This window comes from Phoenix dactylifera, unplaced genomic scaffold, assembly GCF_009389715.1.
Source record: "Phoenix dactylifera cultivar Barhee BC4 unplaced genomic scaffold, palm_55x_up_171113_PBpolish2nd_filt_p 000540F, whole genome shotgun sequence".
Lineage (NCBI taxonomy): Eukaryota > Viridiplantae > Streptophyta > Magnoliopsida > Arecales > Arecaceae > Phoenix > Phoenix dactylifera.
Genome location: NW_024067949.1, coordinates 259,199 through 280,430, shown reverse-complemented (window position 1 = coordinate 280,430; position 21,232 = coordinate 259,199). Strand labels below are relative to the sequence as shown.

The window sequence follows — 21,232 nt, the reverse complement described above, 5'->3', positions numbered from 1 at the left end:
GATGTGTAGATCGCACTTTTGTGCTCTCATCACACCCCCCAACTAGTTTATTGCTAGTCTCTAGCAATTAACGAGCAAATAATAAAATGAGAGTACAAAAGGTATAGTTTAAACTTTGACTTTTTATTGAAGCTAAAGACATAAAACTAAGATAAGTACTCACTTTCGTAGGAATCACGATTGCACTTAGCACGTGCAACAAGCCATTAAACCCCTAGGTTACCCTAGTGGACGAGTGTTGTCTCGTGAGGGTTTTCAGGGATGTTACCCACAAACATCATGAATTATATGACATGAGATTCTAATAAAAATAAACCCTAAGCTAATACACATGTAATTAATTGACAAATATTTTCAAGTATGGCAACTGTCAAAGCAAGGAATATAAAAGTGTAGTGTGCATCAAATCATATGACTTTCTCAGAGTACTAATACCTCCACCACAACAGAGCACCGCCTGAGTTTTAGGTGCACTACTCAAGTCCACAAATATTTTCTACACTTTATTAGAACCTGATCCATCAAATTTTCAGAATATCACTTGTTGTCTAAATTTGTCAAGAATGGTTCGCATATAAAGAAAGAGCTATCAATCCCAACTGAACAACCCGGATACACAGAGGTCCAATACAATGGAGTCAAACCAGCCATTACCACATGTCACTAGGTTCAGTCCAACCAACCTTATTCATGCTTATTTTTATTTTTATTTTTAAAACACATATGACGATTACAATAGTCTAACCCCATTAGGCTCTAGTAAGATCCGTGTAGCGAGCTTTCAGCCAATGACCCCCGATCCAGTTGGCTCAAGACATTAGGTGAAACACCCCTCGGGCTTAATTACTCGAATCAGACTACGCCACGAGGACAGACTTGTCATCATGAGGATTTTTTTGTTTGTTTGTTTTTTTTTTTTTGTGCAAGAAAAGAGAAGATAGACTGAACCATATATATATTTTTTTATTATATATGTGACTGCATCGTGACTATAGGTCAACCAAGGTCGGATCATAAGGCACCTAAGTAATCTAACTGGGATATTCAACCTCTATCTTTATGTGAAAACCAAATCCTGAACCTTATGGTACGAACAAGGATACTCATACTTCTTTTACGGATAAGGCTAACAAAAATGCAGTTAACAAATGTGAACTCCTAAGGCTTTCCTATTATCATTAAGTACATGTGTGGGGATCTAATAATAGGTCACTGATCAGTCATAGTATGCATGTATTCCTTGCATTAATAGTTGCACAAACTCAATATGAAAATACATGTGCATTTGCTCAGAAAAGAAAGTAATGGAATAAATCAAATGCAAAAATTTTTTTTTTTTGCAAAATATTTCCCTCCCCCCAACTTAAATATTGCATTGTCCTCAATGTAAAAGATGCAAGAAAGCTATATGTGAGAAACAATAGAGAAAAGAATATTAGAGAGAAGAAGAATACCTTGAGCTGTTGATTTCCAGAAAAGAAGACCTACAAAATAAGAAAACAAAATAGAAGAAAAAAATAATTTTAACTAATATACACATACCTTGGCCGTCATGCTCAGTCATAAGAAGGCTCCTCCAAGGAAAAGGAGTCCTCTTCATCTGCAAAATTCTCAAAAAAAGATTTTAATCTGTGTCCATTTACCTTAAACATTTGACCATTCCGTGGATTCTCAATTTCAACTGCCCCGTGTGGAAAAATAGTTTTTACAATGAAAGGACCTGTCCATCTTGATCGTAACTTTCCAGGAAACAGATGTAAGCGAGAGTCATACAAAAGAACTTTTTGTGCAGGTTCAAAAGATTTTCTTAGAATTGATTTATCATGCCTAATTTTCATTCGTTCTTTACAAAGTCTAGCATTGTCATACGCATCTCGACGAATTTCATTCAACTCACTTAATTGTAATTTTCGAATTAAACCAGCATCTGACAATTCAAAGTTCAATTTTCTAATGGCCCAATATGATTTATGCTCTAATTCAACAGGTAGAAAACATGCTTTTCCATAGACTAGCCGATACGGGGACATACCAAGAATAGTTTTATAAGCAGTACGGTAAGCCCACAATGCGTCAGAAAGTTTTAAAGACCAGTCTTTGCGTGATGGATTCACCGTTTTCTCTAAAATTCGTTTAATCTCCCGATTGGCTAACTCTACTTGGCCACTAGTCTGCGGGTGATAAGGAGTGGCAATTCTATGAGTGATACCGTACTTTCGTAATAGGATCTCAAAAGGCTTATTATAGAAATGTTTTTCTCCATCACTAATTATAACCTTGGGCATCCCAAATCGTGAAAAAATATTTTCTTTTAGAAATTTCAAAACAGGTTTGTGATCATTAGTTCTATAGGCAACAGCTTCTACCCATTTTGACACATACTCAACACCAACTAAAATATATTCATATCCAAAAGACGAGGGGAATGGGCCCATGAAATCGATGCCCCACATGTCAAAAATTTCAATAGCAGTAATGGGCTGAAGAGGCATCATTTGCCTACGAGTTAGACTTCCAACACGTTGACATGGGTCACATGTCCTACAGAACTCGTGGGCATCTTTAAATAGTGTAGGCCAATAAAAACCACATTGCAACACCTTAGCTGCCGTTTTCTTAGATGCAAAGTGTCCTCCACAAGCACTGGCATGACAAAAAGAGAGTACACTTTGTATCTCATGTTCCGGAATGCATCTTCTAAAGATTTGATCATTGCAATACTTGAACAAATAAGGAGCATCATAATAATAATTTCTTACTTCACGCAAGAAATTATTCTTATCATTCGATCCCCAATGCCCCGGCATCCGGTTCATGACAAGAAAGTTTACAATATCAGCATACCATGGCATAGGAGAAAGTGTAAACAATTGCTCTTCAGGGAACGAGTCCTTGATGGGCAACTGTGGCACCAAATCATGAACAACTAGCCATGATAAATAGTCAGCAACCATATTCTCTACTCCCTTTTTATCTTTGATAGTGATGTCAAATTCCTGGAGTAGAAGTATCCATCGTATTAAGCGTGGTTTCGCATCTTTCTTATCCAATAAATATTTTAGCGCTGCATGATCTGTAAAGATAACAATAGGAGCACCAAGGATATAAGAGCGAAATTTATCTAATGCAAATACTACTACAAGCAATTCCTTCTCGGTGGTGGTGTAATTCATTTGAGCATCATTTAAGGTTTTGCTTGCATAGTAGATGACATATGGCTTATTATCCTTGCATTGTCCTAGGACAGCTCCTATCGCATAGTCACTAGCATCGCACATGATCTCAAAAAGTAACGACCAATCAGGTGGTCGCACGATGGGTGCAGTGCTAAGCATAGCCTTCAACTTTTCGAATGCCTCTTGGCAGGTTTCGGTCCAATTGAACGGTGTATCAAGGGATAGGAGGTTACATAATGGTCGGGCTATGACACTAAAGTCCTTGATGAACCTCCTATAAAATCCGGCATGACCCAAAAATGATCTAACATCTCTAACTGTCTTGGGTGCAGGTAGCTTGGCGATTAAATCAATCTTAGCTCTATCAACTTCCATGCCCTTCGATGAAACAATATGTCCTAGGACAATTCCCTTTGGCACCATGAAGTGGCATTTCTCCCAATTCAGTATCAGATTCTTTTCCATGCATCGAGCTAAGACTGCTTGTAAATGTGACAGGCAATCATCAAATGAATTGCCAAAAACAGAGAAATCATCCATAAACACTTCTAAAAATTTCTCGTTCATTTTTTCAAAAATGCTGAGCATACACCTTTGGAATGTTGCAGGTGCATTACACAACCCGAATGGCATCCGACGAAAAGCGAATGTGCCAAAAGGACAAGTGAAGGTAGTCTTCTCTTGATCCTCAGGTGAAATTTCTATTTGGTAGTACCCGGAATAGCCATCGAGAAAACAATAGAATTTGTGTCCTGCAACTCTTTCCAAAACTTGGTCTAGGAAGGGTAGGGGAAAGTGATCTTTCCTAGTAACCAAATTCAATTTTTGGTAGTCAATACACATGCGCCAACTCGTCGGAACACGAGTTGGAACTAGTTCGCCCTGATCATTTTTGACTACCGTCAGACTTGTTTTCTTGGGCACGACTTGAGTAGGACTCACCCACTTGCTATCGGAAATTGGGTAAATAATACCCACGTCAAGCAACTTGAGGACTTCTGCTTTAACCACATCTCTCATCGTAGGATTCAACCTACGTTGCATTTGCCTTGTGGTTTTGGCATTGTCCTCCAAATATATCCGGTGCGTGCAAATTAAAGGGCTAATCCCCTTCAAGTCGGCAATAGACCATCCTAAAGCTCCCTTATGATTCTTTAGAACATCAAGTAATTTTCTTTCTTGGGCATGATCCAGATCAGATGAGATGATTATAGGAAATGTGTCATCGGATCCAAGAAAGGCATACTTGAGTTCCTTCGGTAAAGGTTTCAACTCGAGCTTAGGTGTTTGTTCATGGGATGGTACTATCTTTGCTTCTCGAGATGGCAACTGTTCAAATTCCTCTATTCTCGGTCTCCACCCATTGACCATCATAACATCCGAATTATCTAAAATAGGTGGGACCACATCATCAGCAGTACCTTCAGAACACCAATCTATTAAACCATTGTCGGCCGATTCAGTAAATGTTTCTTTTAACAAATATTCTTCCGCAATTGTTTCAACCCATTCAACTTCTTTACTTTCTTCATGATCACTGGGTTGTTTACCTATACTAAAGACGTTCAGTTCCAAGGTCATATTGCCAAAAGAAAGCTTCATGACACCATTCCTACAATTGATCAATGCATTAGAAGTTGCAAGGAATGGACGTCCTAAGATGACCGGAATCTGAGATGGTGAATTGGAAGCCGGATGTGTGTCCAGTACGATAAAATCAACAGAAAAATAGAACTTGTCTACTTGGACCAACACATCTTCGATAATCCCTCTAGGAACCTTCACTGACCTGTCAGCTAATTGTAAGGTCACAGTTGTTGGCTTCAACTCACCCAAACCGAGTTGCTCATATACCGTATATGGCAACAAGTTCACACTCGCTCCTAAATCTAGCAATGCTCGCTCAATCCTAAAATTGCCAATGATGCACGAGATAGTTGGGCAACCTGGATCCTTATATTTAGGAAGAATGTTATGCTGTAAAATTGCACTCACATTTTCAGCCAGAAATGCCTTCTTCTTGACATTTAAACGACGCTTGACAGTGCACAAATCTTTTAAAAATTTTGCATAGGAAGGCACTTGTTTTATTGCATCAAGAAGAGGTATATTGATTTTTACTTGCTTAAAAAGCTCAAGAATTTCAGAGTTTGGTTCAAGCTTTTGCAAGGGCTTTAATCTTTGTGGAAATGGTGCAGGAAAAGGACATTCAATTTTTTCAGTAGATGTTGGTGCTTCAGTTTCTTCATTATCCTTTTCTTTTGTCTTTAAAGGGTCAGAATCAGGTATGGCTTGAGTTTGTTCTGGGACTGGTCGGTCAATAACTTTTCCACTTCGCAAAGTTATTATACTCTTTGCTTGCTCTTTATGCGAAGTTGAAGATGATGCATTGCTACTGCCGTAGACTTGAGGATTAGGTTGTGGTTGAGCTGGTAGCTTACCTTTCTCTTGAGCACTTAAAGCAGTGGTCAGCATTGTCAGTTGATTTCTTAATTCATCATTGATTTTAGCTTGGCCTTGCATGAAAGATTGCAAAGTTTCTTCGAGACTGGATTTTTGAGGGGGTGCGTGTGCATAATGAGGTTGTGGAGGTGGAGGAGTTGGGTTATATACTTGTTGAGGTTGGTCATTCCTCCACCTGAAATTTGGATGGTTCTTCCAACCAGGGTTATAAGTACCCGAAAAAGGATTATTGAAAGATTTTTGATAGGTATTCATAACATTGGCCTGATCGTGCAAGACTTCTTTAAATGCGGGTATTGTGGGGCAATCAGTGATGAGATGGCCAGGCATCTCGCAAATCCTACAACACTCGCTGTTATGTTCTACGGTCTTGACAGGTTCAATCCTTCTAAGTTCAATTTTCTCTACCTTCCTAGTAAGGGCTGCCATTTTAGCTTGAATATCATCCTGAGTATTAAGGTTGTAAAGGCCCCCGTGTGGAATGCTAGTAGTCTTAGGTAAAGGTTTATTCACTCTATCCCCTGTATCCCATAATTGTGCAGTCTCTGCGAGAGAGTCTAAATAGTCCCATGCCTCATCGGGTTGCTTTTCCAGAAATAGACCATTGCACATAGTCTCTATAAATTGTTTCAACTGTGGGGACAACCCTTCGTAAAAGAAACTAATGGTTCTCCATGTTTCAAACCCATGATGAGGACAAGAGAGAAGCAAATCTTTAAATCTCTCCCAGCATTCATAAAATGTTTCATGGTCTTTTTGTTGGAAATTACTAATGTGCCTTTTCAAAAAATTAGTCCTTTGTGCGGGAAAGAACTTTTTTAAGAATTCTCTTTGCATATCATGCCATGTTCCTAACGATCTTGGTCTCAAGGAGTTCAGCCATGTTTTGGCTTTATCCTTCAAGGAAAAAGGAAACAAGGTTAATTTAAGGACATCTTCCGATACATTTGGCACTCTAAATGTGATGCTAATTTCCTCAAAATCCTTAAGGTGAAGATAAGGGTTCTCGGATTCCATTCCATGATACTTTGGCAGCAATTGAATTACTCCTGGTTTGATTTCAAAGTGTCCTACATTTTCAGGAATAATCATGCATGAAGGTTGACTAGTCCTAGTGGGATGTAAGTATTGTCGAAGTGTCATAACTGGGGGTCTACCTTCATCACCATGGTGACTTCCTATATCATCAGGAAAATTTGCCATCTCACAAGGTGTGAGATACTGCAAAGGAATTTCAAGGATGTGTCCTAAGGGATGATCTAAAGTTGTGCGACTTAATCGACCGGTGTCGTCCCTATTCCAACCTAGCATACAAAATTTAATTATTTTTTTAATTAATTTTTTTTATATATTTTTTTTTAAAAAATAAATATAAATGTAAGTACCAACTAAAGATACCCTAAAACTACACCCTAAAACAAAAATCTATTCACAATCAAACATGCAACTAAACATTACACCTCAATTTCTAATGTTTTTCCTAAATTTCTAGACAGCTCCTAACTGGTTTGAAGAGGGCACCTAAGCCTCCAATCCGGTCTAATGAACCGAGTTGACCAGGTAAGCTCCCAGGTAAGTGGAGGGGTCACGATGCGTTCGCAAAGGTCCCACTTAAAACCCACTTGCCTCGAACAGATGAACTGTCTCCCTTATAGGGACAAAGCTTGCCTAGACATCAACTAAGCCACAGAGCGAAATTGGTGCAACTTTCGGTGGTCTTCATCCTATTGAGCTCGAATGTCCTTAGGGGCCAACGTCTAGTTGATTTTAGTTAAGCTTAGGATATTTATGCAATGGGGTGATTTTTGGGCTAAGGACGAGTGATGAAATCCCGACCTTATCTTTTTAAATGGGTTCAGCCCTTAGAGTATTTTATGCTGATGCCATATACTATATGCAACAATCAAGAGATTTTTTTTTTAATATTTTATGACATGACATTAAATTTCATTGAATAAGTGATCAAGCAAATTATTTATTTTTTTTTAAAAATTTTATGAGTTGAAGTTTGAAACTTGAATTTTGAAATTTGAATTTGAAATTTTAGATTTTCTATTTTTTAATTTAATTTTCAATTAGCAACACGGGTTAATGAGATATGATAACAATAAAATTCTGATTCTAAAACAATTAAGTGCAGAAAATTCAAAACAGAAAGCAGTAAAGTTTCGTATTAATATAATGGTCTTAAAAGTTTCAGAATGTCAATCAGACCATTCGGATGAAAGAAACACAGGTCCTGCATCTGACAACTAAATTTGAGTTCAATCAGACAGTTAATTTCTTTGATATCAGAGTTTGATGCAGACTATGCAGGAAATAAAAAAACAGCAATAAAGATTTTTTTTTCAAAAGAAAAATACTAACAAATCAACTAAAAATTAACTCTAAAATTATACTAATAAATCAGCCGTTCTCCGGCAACGGCGCCAAAAACTTGATGCAAAAATAAAATTGTTCTTCCAAGTGCAGGAGAATCGCACAAGTAGTAAATTTCTCGGGAGTCCGAGGTCGAATCCTCAGGGAACGAAATATATATGATATTATTTAGTATAATTTCAGATTAATCAATTCAATAAATTTGTGGATTAAAATGATGTTTTGATTTTCAAAAATTAAATGCAAAGAATAATAAACAAAATTCAATCAAATAAAAATGGTAGGGATCTGGAATCCCCCTTGATGATATTGCATCCAAGGAATAATACTCTATGGTTCTTGATTAAAGATTAAATGTAGGATAGATCTAATCATGGTATATGTTTCATGAACATATGAACTCAATTTCTAAGCATTCATCGTGCTTTCTACGTCTATGACAAATCAAATACTAAAGCAATCCATATATCAATAATCATAATCCATTAAAGATCTATCTATGAAATAACTACGCATGGATCAAGAACATATCAATAAATATAAATCATTGAAAGCAAAAGTTTAGAATTTACTTCAAAGAGAAATACATCAAAGGTTCCTCCATCACCCTTCCTAGGACTTTAGCCTTCCATTAAAAACTTTAATCCCCCTTTCATTTTCTTTCTTTCTTTTTTTTTTCCTTTTATTTTCGGAAACAGGGCCTCCCCTGTTTCCCTTCTCTATTTTTTTTCTTTTCAATAGGGACACCCCCCCCCCTGTTTTTCCGAATGAGGATCCTTTATACCACTCGATGACTCGATGGACTCCCTGATCAAACGGGATGCTCCTCTCATGCTGGCTGCCGAGTATCCCGGACGCGGAGAGGTTGTGATTGCGGGATCTTTGGTTGCGGCAATCTGAGATTTGGATGCTGGCTGGCCGCGAACGTGGCATGCAAGGAAGCTTCACAGAAGCTGGGATCTTCGGTAAGGGAGGAAGGCTGATCGCAGGAGGCAGCTGAGATCCTCTGTGAACGTGGAAGCTTGGGGCTTGAACACTTGGGATCGGTTGGAATGCGTGTGGACTCGGAAGCGAGCTGATATTCCGGAAGATTGCAATCGCCATGGGATGCGGAAATGCTGGGATTCGGATGGAGGTTTGGAGCTAGGATCACGGACGTGGCCGATGGTGTGAACTGCGGATGAGGCGGAATCTGGGAGAAGCTTCGCAGGAGGTTGCAGACGTTGGCTCACGGATGCGGGATGTGGCTGCACCTAGTCTGGGAGAAGCTGGATGCATAGGAGATGAATATGGAGAAGATACGTGGGATGCTGGCGCTGAGATCACGGAAACTGGGAGGCGCTGTGAACCGAAGCTGGAGCTGGGACGCTGTGAACCGGGATGATGGGTCGCACGCTGGGAGCTTGAGAGGATTCTTCACGGTCGGCTGAAAATTTCACACGGATCCTGGGAGCTGATAACAGAAGCTGGGATCTCGGGTGATGTGCTGGAGCTTGAAGCTTGGGAGGCTAGGAGATGAACTCGGACGGGAGCTGGGATGCGTGGCTTTGAGACCACGGGTGATGAACCTGGGACGCTGGTAGCAGGGCTTGGAACGCGGGGGAATCGCCACGAGATGTGGAAGGGAAGATCTGGACTCTGCTGTGAACTGGGACGCGGGAGATGTGCTGGATGGTTGCGACTGGGAAACAATCCAGAACATTTGGCTGGTCACTTACAGTGATGCATCTTTCAGGCTCAATGCGCATTTTAACTTTGATTTACGATCACCTGCACCCCACAAAAATAAAATATTAATGCAGCACTGTTATCATTATTTGTTAGCAATAATGCTAATTTAAGTGATGTGTAGATCGCACTTTTGTGCTCTCATCAAAGGGCATTCATGAATATGGTGAGATGGGCTAGAACAAAGAGCACAAACTTGTGCTTGAGGAAAGTTTGGAAGCTATTCTCTAGACATTAGCTAGTCCAACTTGCGGGATAGTGCATCTACTTTGTCAGATAGACCTATGGACTAGCTAACTTCATATATGGTCCCTTTTCTTTGAGAACTCGGGGGTGCTTGACGAGCGGAGGAGGCATGGTGGAGGAAATTTTCATTAAGGTTTTCAAACAACTGCCATGCCTCATGCTCACTCTTAAGCATGAAAGTTTTCCCACAAGAAGCATCAATCATTTGACAATTTCGTTCAGACAACCCGTCATAAAAGCATTGCACTAGTTGCCATTTGGGTATTTGATGATGCGGGCATTTTCGGAGTAAATCTCTAAATTTTTTCCAAGTTTCATGAAAATCTTCTCCGTCAGATAGGGAGAAGCTCGTGATAGCACGCCTAAATTGGTTCGTTCTTTCTATGAAAAAATATTTTTTTAGAAATTCATGTTGCATTTGAGCCCATGAAAGAATGGAATTGGCTTCTAATGAATGGAGCCACTGCTTAGCTCTATCCTTAAGAGAAAAAGGAAATAGCCTAAGTTTCAGAGCATCATCAGTGAAGTTCTGAATTTTGACAGTGGTGCAGATCTTAAGAAACTCATCTAAATGTTTATATGGGTCTTCATTGTTGAGTCCATAAAAAGAGGGAAGCATTTGGATGACACTAGACTTAATCTCAAACTGTACAGCAGTAGTGGTATCAGGTAATCGAATACAAGATGGAGAGGTATAAATGGAAGGAGTGAAGTACTTCTTTAACAGCTTGGGTTGTTCTTCAGCCATCTCGACAGGTGGTGTAGATCCTATGGTTCTATAGGTACGGATTTCAGCTCGAAGGGCCCTAATAGAATGCTCTATCTCAGAATCAAAAGGTACTAATTCAGAAGATTTGGAACGACACCCTAGCATACACTAATACTTTTCTAGTGCAGTCAAGCATGCATTAAAACAAAACACATCAAATCATTGTGTTTACCCTAAAATCACTAGACAGCTCCTAACTGGTCTAATGAACTGAATTGACCAGGTAAGCTCCCAGGTAAGTGGGGGGGTCACGATGCGATCGCAAAGGTCCCACTTAAAAACCACTTACCTTGAACAGATGAAGTATCTCCCTTAAAGGGACAAAGCTTGCCTAGACATCAACTGAGCCACAGAGCAAAATTGGTGCAACTTTCGGTGATCTTCATCCTATTATGCTCGAATGTCCCTAGGGGCCAACGTCTAATTGATTTTAATTAAAGTGATAGCTATGTGAGAATTGATTCACCTAACTTGGGCAAGAATCTGGTGATGAAATCCAGTTCTTATCTTGTTAGGATGATTTTTCTTACTATGTGCGGTTTAATTGGTGTACGTGTATCAAGCATGCATTCACACTTTTGGTAAAATTAAAATCAAACAATCACCACAAAATTTCAAGCAAACTGGGAATCAATTTAAATAAGAAAGGTTTAGAGGTTACCAAAGAAAATTTTTTCAGCAATTTTTTTATTTTTTAGGCAAACCTCTACAGCATTCCTTTTCCAGCAGTTTTCTTTTTGATCGTCCTAAATTTTCTCTTCGATTTCTGATCAAATAATACCAACAGAAAAATCAAAAATTAGTAAGGGAGAAAGAGATAAGGGAAGTAAAAAAAATAGAAAATATTTTTATTTTATTTTAGATATATATGTATATATTTTTTTCAAAAAGTTTTTTTTATGAAAAGAAAAATAATTATACTAACAATCCTCGGCAACGGCGCCAAAAATTGATAGTCAACTTTAAAAACCATGCAATAGCACGTATCTGGTAGGATAGTGATTACGGGTATCGATCCACGGGGATTAGGATACAGTTATTTTCTTAAAATAAAAATATTTAAAAGAAAGAGTTTGTGAAGAAAATTAACTAAGAAATTTAATAAAAAATGCAATTAAAATGTTATCAGTTTGAGGAAACCTAGGGCAAGAAATTCACCACTAACATCGGAACAAGGATTAATTGTATTTTAATTTATTCTTGGATTAACATGCAAATTGGCTACAAGCGTAATAAGCATTTAAATAGAAATTCACAAAAGCAATTTGGAAATAATCCATCTTCAGTTAGCATGAAATGTCTACCCTAAATTAATGTGGCAGGACACTGCATCTTCCTTAAGCATGACTATTTACTTAGGGATCATGAAGAACAGTTGTATAAACGTCATATTTAAAATCACAGAAATTAAATATGAGATGAAATAAAATATTCATTAAGAGCAAAATAAAGTTTATACAACTCCAAGAATAAAAATCAAAAATATAAAACCCTTAGCCCTTTGTTAGGGCTGCATCTGGCCCTAGAGAGGAGATCAGCCTTCTATGGAGTCGCGGGCGACAGCAGCAGTGGCACAGCAGCGGGCTCCCATTTCTTCTTTTCTTCCTCCCTTCCCTAGATCTCTCCTTTCTTCTCTAGCAATTCATTATTTTTTCTTTTGAGAAGGCATTACCAAAAAGACCCAAACTTATCTCCCTCCTCTGTTTCCCGTGGGACTCCGCCTCCGAAGAGCTTCGGCCTCGAAACCAAGCTTGATGGAGCAGCCCCCAGTTGGGGAAGAAGGAATGAAATCCCAAGGAGAACTCTCCTCCTTTTATAGCCTCCCTATTCTTTGTGCAGAGGATAAGCTTCCCGAGTGAAGAGATAAGGGTGGAGGAACGGCAACGGGCGAGACGCGTAGAAGATTTGATTTGGGCGCTGGAAGCACAGGTTGCTTGATCTGATCCTCACGGGCAGTTCGGAATCCTGGCTGGCCGCAGAGGAGATGTGCGATGTTGTTGGGAGCTGGAATTCATCCCGTAAATAATGGAAGGTTGGAAGCAATCGGGAGGATGCTTGGCTTGATTAGCTGGATCTGCGGTCGTGAAGATCACGATGGGAAGACGAACACGTGGAAGACAGCTGCTTGCTCTCATCCGGAGGTTGGGAAAGGCACACGGAGCAGGGGCTGTTTCCGTGAAGTCTGGGATGCTCATCTGGCTGGCCACGAGATAGGGGTGGATCGCGGAGTATCCGGATGCGGGAGGAGATGGGACCTGGATCCATGCGGACGGTGGGAAGTTGAGAGGATTGTGGCTCTGTTCCGGAACAGGGGAAGAAAACGTGCGAACTCGTCCGTGATTCGTGGAAGCTTAGGAGGTGGAGACACGGAATGTGATGCTTGATTCACGAACGGGATTGGCTGCGGATGTTTGGAGATAATCCGAATTGCTTCAATGCGGTGGAGATGAAGAGACGATGGGATGCATGCGGGGAAGACGTGTGAGCTGAGAAGATGATGCTGGATGCGAAGAAGACGCGTACGGTTGCTTGCGAACGGTGGATACGGCTAGGATGTTGATCCTTTCGTTGGGAAGAAGATGATGAAGTGAGCTGGGAGATGCTGGGAAATTCGGTTTTGGCTCTATCTTGGTTGAGATCTAGCAGAGCAGGGGATGCTGGGATTTGTTCCGAAGAAGGGATAAGGATGCAAGCGGCTGGATGGAATGCTGAGATTTGGGTTCATCCCGTGAATCATGGGACTCTGTTTTGAAGCTAAAACAGGGGAGGAAAAGGATGACGTGGAAGATAAACACGGGCGTGAGGGATGATGTGTGAATTGGAGGATATGGGATGAGCTTTGGGATCCGTGCAACGATAGATGGTATGCTTTGAGATCTAAGAGACAAATAACTAAAGAGATTTGAGGAATTGGATCATGTGAAAAAAGAGTTGGAACGAGTGGGAAGAAATTTAGGTGAACTTGTGAAGAGTTAAGAATTAATGGAAAGTACTGGGTTTTGGAGAAGAGTTCTTGAAGTCGACTCTGAAGGATGTAAAATTGTGAAATGATGCAGTGTCAGTTTAGGCTTTACCTAATTAAGCTTGACTCAATCTGCATACATTAAGCTTAATCAGTAAATAAATAAGTAAAACTTGAATTACCTTTAATAATTTATACAAATGCAATGATGAAGGTAACACATTTTCTTGGTTAAATTTATAAAATATGTGAATTAAAAATAATGATAAGTGCTAGGAGAAAGATATTAATTCATGCATTATTTAGCACTTATCAAAAACACCACATGAGATATGGACTGGATGTAAGCCGATGCTTTCTCACCTTAGGATTTGGCGGTGTTTGGCGTATGTCAAATGTTTGAAAATAGACAAACTTGAACCCAAGTCTGACAGATGTTTCTTTGTTAGTTACCCTAAAGAAACTAAAGGGTATTACTTCTACTTTGCTGAAGAACAAAAGTTGTTCGTAAGCAATAGAACTATTTTTTAGAGAAAGAATTCCTTAGTGAAGGAACTAAAAGCTCTAAAATTGAGCTTAGAAAAGTTCAACATGTAGAAGATCCGACGCCATCCATTAAACCAAATGAGTCGGATTTGATTAGATTAGATCCAGAACCCATCTTAGATGTACCATTGAGGCGATCAGGTAGAGTACCACGTCAGCCGGATAGATACTATGGTTTCTTGGTCCAAGATGGGGATCCTGTCGAACTTGATGAAAATGATGACTTGGATGCTATGCAGAGGCATGACTCTGATGCATGGCTTGGAGCCATGCAATCCGAAATGGAATTCATGAAGGTCAATGATGTATGAACATTAGTTGACTCACCTGAAGGGATTAAACCCATAGGGTGTAAGTGGATTTTCAAAAGAAAACGGGATGCAGACGGAAAGGTGGAAATCTATAAAGCCCGTCTGGTTGCAAAAGGATATCGTCAGCATTATAGTATTGACTGTGATGAGACGTTTTCTCCTATGGCAATGCTCAAATCCATTCGGATTATGCTTGTGATAGCAGCACACTTAGATTATGAAATTTGACAGATGGATGTTAAAACCGCTTTTCTAAATGGAGATTTAGAAGAGGAGATGTATATAATGCAATCTGAAGGTTTTATATCTGCAGAAGAGTCTAAGGTGTGCAAGCTTCAAAATCTATTTATGGATTAAAGCAAGCTTCACGGAGTTGGAACATACGATTTGATAAGGTGATCAAATCATATGGCTTCATTAAGAATGAAGAGGAACCTTGCATTTATAAATGGGCAAATGGTTCAGTTATCATATTTCTTATTTTGTATGTGGATAACATTCTTTTAATCGGGAATGACATTTCTGCGTTACAAGGAATAAAAGTTTGGCTATCATCTCAATTTGTCATGAAGGATTTGGAAGAAGCATCTTACATCCTAGGGATGAAGATCTATAGAGATAGATCTAGAAGATTGCTTAGATTATTCCAATCCACATACATTGATACTATACTGAAGAGGTTCAGTATGATTAATTCCAAGAAAGGCTATCTTCCGATGGGCCATGAAATTAACATATCTAAAAGGGATTGTTCGACAACCCCTCAAGAAAGAGAGAGTATGGATAGAATTTCATATGCTTCGACAGTGGGAGCTATAATAGATGCCATGACATGCACTAGACCAGACGTGGCATACTCACTAGAAGTAGTGAGCAGATACCAGTCTGATCTAGGTAGCAACCACTAGAAGGTTATAAAAACCATCCTTAAGTATTTGAGAAATACTAAAGACCAGTGGCTTGTTTGTGGTGATTCTGACTTAAAACTTGAGGGATATACCAATTCAAGTTTTCTGTCAGATCAAAATGATAGCAAGAGCGTGTCAGGATGTATCTTCACTCTTAAGGGTGGGGCCATCTGCTAGAAGAGTTCCAAGCAGCATACAGTGACAAATTCTACATGTGAAGCAGAATACATCACAGCATCTGATGCCGCCACGAAAGCTGTATGGTTGCGAAAGTTCATTACCGAGCTTGGAGTGACACCCTCCATTGATGATCCAGTCCCTATATTTTGTGACAATACTAGAGCCATAGCTCAAGCAAGAGAACCCAAAGCACATCAGCGGACCAAGCATATTCTACATCGCTACCACTTGGTTCGAGAGATCGTCGAACGAGGTGATATTGATCTTCAGAAGACCGACACAAAAGAAAATCTGGCTGATCCATTTACCAAAGTTCTCGGCATCAAAGAGTTTAACGAACACAAGTCGAAGATAGGTATTAAATACTATGCCGATTGGCTTTAGGCTAAGTGGAAGTTGTTGGAAATTGTATCCTAAATGTCAATCGTTAGCATGTTGATGATTGAATTTTGTAAATGAATTGACAAATCAATAAAGTATTTTTTGGCATTATTCATCATTTTACATCTTCAAATGAACTCTTATATGATTAAGTCCTTAGGACTTATTAATAATAAAGGAGGATTTATTTTCGAGCCCTTAAACTAGTTCGTGACCAAATGATATGTTGTTACAAGGACGACAACATTATCGAGATTAGATCGTTGTGTGACATATATGTTGGTTATCCTCTTAACCAAGGAGTGTGGAGACACTGGTATGCCACACAGGTGAAGTGTAGGAGTACATTTTACTGAACCTGACCAATTCCGGAACGCTCTACTATCAATAGATGTTTCGAGTGGATATGGGTATAAGTTTGGCCCTCTAACCTGAGACCGCAACCTATGACTAGCAAGCAACTCATTGTACGTTGGTACCGGACTAGCTGAATTTCTAATTCAGTGACAGAAGGTCACTAGGTGCAGTCAAATACTTGCATAGTCAGTTGTGAGTCGAGATGGAATTGACCCCTCCTGAAAATAGGAGATAATGTCTTGTGATTAATTTAGCAAAAACCTTGGCCAGGGTAATCCTAGTGAGGAGTCACGGGATATCGTGTTGGTCACAGCAGTCGATAAGTATGCTTCTAAAGTTAATCACATAATGCATGTACTAATTATAGAGTTGACAGTGAGCTCTAAGTCATCATGGCATTAGGAGTCAAAGGGATTGAATTATACATTAACCATAGTTCAAGGTTCCATAATATTTGCTTCGCATATATTCGGCCTATCCGGACGTCAGATACCATTGCTAGATGGTCACATCGATTAGTGTAGGAAGTCGTTCCTATACTACCGGTTTAGGTTTGAACCTATGAGGTCACACGCATAGAAGATTCCTAATTGATCAAGAAGGCTGATGAATGATTAAGAATCATTCAGGAATAATTTGGTCAATTCGATTGGCAAATTATCTTATAAAATAATTAAAGTAATTATTGGAGGATTAATTAGTAATTAGATTGCTAATGAACTCAATTGAATTGAGTAATTAGACTAAGGATGAGCCAAATTGAATTAGATTCAATTCTGGGCTCAATCAGAATTTTTGACCCGATTGGATTAGGTCTGAATCAAGAGGACTTAGGTTGACCAAATTAAATTAGATTAAATTTGTGCTTAATTAGGGATTGACCTAATTGGATTAGGTTCAACCCATGGTAATTGGATCATTCTAGTTGTTAGGATTTAATTAAATTAAATGGGTTTGATCTGAAACTATTCGGATCTTGAAATCCACTTGTCACATATCCATGCATGACGCCATAAATTGATTTTTAATATGATTAAAAATTAATTTAATTTATTTAATGGTGCCATGGGACACTTGGCAACATCTGGGACCTCTTTCATAATCAGATGGGGTGACATGGAGAGATAAATTTATGAAAAAAATTAGATAAGATCAAATTCTCTCTCTTCATGACATATGTCATCCTTATCTTTATCTCACTTCTAATTAAGGTTGAATTTCGAATTTAATCACCACAAAATCACCATGTGACCCTCTAATCTGATTGTGGGCATAGAAATTTCAAAATGAAGTGAGGGAATGGGCGACATGATGAAGGGCTTGGATGTGATCAATCCTTCATCATGTGATGGCGCATGAAGCTATGTTTGAATTTTGAATTCAAAATATAACTTAACTCCACAAAATCTTGATTGTTGGCATGTGAAGAGGAGTGGAGTTAGAGTATAAGAGGGGGTTATCAGATGGTGGCCGAATTCAAGAAAAAAACAGAGAAAAAGGAAAAAGGAAAAAAGAAAAGAAAAAAGAAAGAAAGAAGAAACTAGTTCATCTTCCAACTTGCCATTTGATCTTCCACTAAGTCCTTCACGCCATTAGTGTTAGGGGTCCCTGATAAGAGTCTTTAGATCAGATCTAAGTCCTCTTCAATCCCTCTAAACCTTTCCTCCAAGTTCTTCCAAGAAGGCGAATCAAAAGTTGATAGCATTGGGAAGATCAAATTTCAGCCTCAAAAAATTCTGCGCAAGCTAGCACTTCCGCAGGATTGGATCTCTTCAGGAACTTCGCGTGTACTTCTCGTAGAGGCCATTCGTGTGCGTGGCTGCGAAGTCAAGGATCAGATCCACAAGTTTCATCCATCATAAAAGGTATTAATCTAGCATTAATCTTTCATTATAGTGTCAAGATCTAGGTCCGATTTTTCGAGGTTTTATCCTTTTTTGGGGCTTCTCACGGAGGTATCTCCAGAATCCATTCGATAGATATTCGGAGATTAATTGAAATAGAGTCCTTAAGTTTTAGATCCGATAGTTAATCATGCATAAATATTTTAGTATAATTGTTTAAACGATTCTGGCATAATCCTATGTGTTCTTACAGTGCTGATTTCTAGATTTGATCTTGTAAGCATGCACGAAATAAATTGTTTGATTCAATTTTTTCGCTGCGTTTTTGAAACTTAAAAGAACTACGTATGGCTTTATCGCTGTTATGAAGGGGTACATAGGCAACCCGATCAGGTTCAGCCATGATTTTAAAAAAAAAAATATTCAGCATGCTTAATACCGAAGAACCTAGGAATCACTTTCAGGATGATGCATGACGTGGGCGTTTGAGAGGATCTCGGAGGCTGGGATTAATCCGGAGAGATGCTGGATTGGTTTGGGAGGAAGGATTTTTAGTTGGAGATGATCTGGAAGAAGAGAGTCATGGACGTGAGACAGGGTAGATGGCTGGGAAGTTTGGGATGTTAGGACTCTATTTCGAAGCAGGGGATAAGGAAGCAAGGCTGGACTTGTGAGCGTGGATAGGCTGGTTCTCATCCAGAAGTTGGAAAAGATGCAGAGAAGATAGAACGATCGAGATGCAGAGGATTATGTTCACGGTTGAGAGGAGATGCCGGAAGACACGTTAACGGGAAGATAAGGATGAACCGAGATAGAAGGAAGGCTGAGATCCATGTTTGGGAGTTTGGGGATGCTGTCGATGGCTGGTTGCGGTTGGGAGGAAATTCGAATGTTGGGGAGGATGCGGAGGAGATGAGGAGGAAGAGCTTGGACCTTATCCATGGGAGATAAGCATGGCTGGGGATGGAGCTAATTCGGGCTTATCCGAGTTAGGATCTAGCGGAAGAAGCTGGGAGATTCAGAGAAGAATGTGGATGTGGGAAGTATGGCAACCTGGCGGGCCGCGGGATAGGAGTGAATCGCGGAACACCCATCGTGGGAGGAGATGGGATGCTGGGGATCCTATGCGATCGGCCAGGACGAGCGTGAAGCTAAGAGGATCTCGGCTCTGTTTGTGAACGTGGGAGTGAAGGAGAGAGACTTATTCGGATTCATGAAAATAAATTGTTTGAGATGGCACGTGCGGAGAAATGAAAATTGGGATCGACTCTAATTGGTTGGGAGGATCTGATTCATGAGGTGCATGCGATTTGGGCTCAAGGATCATCCCAAATGAGTTTGACTCGACCTGCATTCATTAGGCTCAATTAATAAATAATTAAATCAAACTCGAATTAATTTATTAAAATGTAATGATGAGGGTAACATATTTTTTATGGTTAAATTTACAAAATATATGTATTAAAATAATGATAAGTGCTATGAGAAAGAGGTTAATTTATGTATTATTTAGCACTTATCAGTCAATGGAGCGCACATTAGCATATGAACATGAGCCAGTTACCTGCTAGAGGTTTCGCACAGCCTTCTACTCTAAGTATTTCCCTTCAAGTCGCCTTAGGGAGCTAGAGAGGGAATTTCTAAATCTGTCTCAAGGAACTATGACCATGGATGAGTATGAGGTAGAGTTTGACAGGTTAGCTTGGTTAGCTCCCACCCTCATCATAGATGCAGAGTTCCGGATGAGGAGATTTGAAGAAGGATTGAAGCCTCACTTACGTCGGGGTTTGGCCGCGGTGCACTCAACAAACTATGATGACCTTGTAGATAGGGCCAAGAATATGAAAATTGTCTGTAAGGAAACACAAGAATCAAAAGATAGAATACAAAAGAAGAAGAGCAGAGATGATGATACTCATAGTGGATAGAATTCTAGTAGAACAGCAAAATCTCGTAATAGGTCTGGGGAATCAGAAAAGCAGGGATCTTATAAAGAGACTATTCAACAGGACCAGTCTAAATGTGAAGCATGTGGAGGTGCCCATAAGACAGAACTCTGTAGACGATTATCTGGCGCATATTTCAGATGTGGCCAACAGGGTCATAAGACAGCAGAGTGCCCTCGCAGTCGGCAAGTATCACAATCAGATCAGAGGCCCCAAGCTATAGGGATCCAACAAGTACAAGCGTCTCTTGCTCTAGTTCAGTTGGCTCAGGCTTTCTTCTTCTGAGCAGCAGACAGGGGGGAGACCGCACACACAGGGTCGAATTTATGCCCTGACTCAGTAGGATGCTCAGGCATCCAACACTGTGGTGTCAGGTGCACTACGGCTTGCTTCTGTTTATGCTTATATACTGTTTGATTCTGGTGCTACACATTTCTTGTGTCATTGATATTTGTGCAAAAATATGACTAACCTTGTGTGCCGTTAGAGCATGATTTGTATGTTAGCACCCCTGCGGGAGTGGATGATTGGTAATCAGGTCTGCAAGACTTGTCTAGTTCAAATAGTAGGTAGAGACTTGCCTTCTAATTTGATAGTTATAGATATGCATGACTTTGACATAATTCTTGGAATGGACTGATTAGCGTCACATTTTGCTATCATTAACTGCCATGAAAAATGGGTAAACTTCCAGATCCTAGGAGACATTGAAATCAGCTTCATGGGTAGTGGTGCATATACTTCTCCTCGAGTTGTCTCTGCTATACAAATTAAGTGGCTACTCAGAAAGAAAAGTATGGCGTATATTGCTACAGTAGTTGACACCAGACAGATCAAAGATTGGAAGATATTCCAATAATAAATGAATACCCATATCCATTATTTTCGATAAGGAAACTCAGTCCGCGCTATGTGGGCCCCTTTGAAATTTTGGCAAGAGTCGGAGCTGTCGCATACAAATTGGCACTCCCACCTTCACTGTCTGGAGTTTACAATGTCTTTCATGTTTTCATGTTAAGAAAGTATGTTCCAGACA

General features: G+C 39.6%; 1 pseudogene; it reads left to right on the top strand.

Moving 5' to 3' along the window:
* The first annotated feature begins 6,321 nt into the window (after positions 1 to 6,321).
* LOC120106380 lies at positions 6,322 to 6,419 on the top strand (annotated as a pseudogene).
* The last annotated feature ends 14,813 nt before the right edge of the window (positions 6,420 to 21,232 follow it).